Here is a 320-nt window from a genome sequence, read left to right on the forward strand (position 1 = left end):
TTTTCTTTTTTTTAATTTTTTTTTTTTTTTGCTGGGCTGATAACATTGCAATTCATTCTATTCTCCCCTTATTTATCAGAAACTTGGATTTTATTTCTACATTTTCTTAATGATTCTCTTTCCTTTCAGGTAACTAACTCTACATTATTAAATGACAAGGTACAACTTCTCACCAAGTCAATCCTTATCTGAAAGTGTTTCAGCAACTCAGTAGATGAGACCTTTGTAGTACTTTCACCCCTCATTCTTCCCAAAGGACATATTTGGATATTTTTATTTCTTCTCCCTCCCATCTTTTCCTCTTAGTTCCAGATATTGAG

Source organism: Tupaia chinensis, unplaced genomic scaffold (genome assembly GCF_000334495.1).
Source record: "Tupaia chinensis unplaced genomic scaffold, TupChi_1.0 Scaffold000272_1, whole genome shotgun sequence".
NCBI lineage: Eukaryota > Metazoa > Chordata > Mammalia > Scandentia > Tupaiidae > Tupaia > Tupaia belangeri.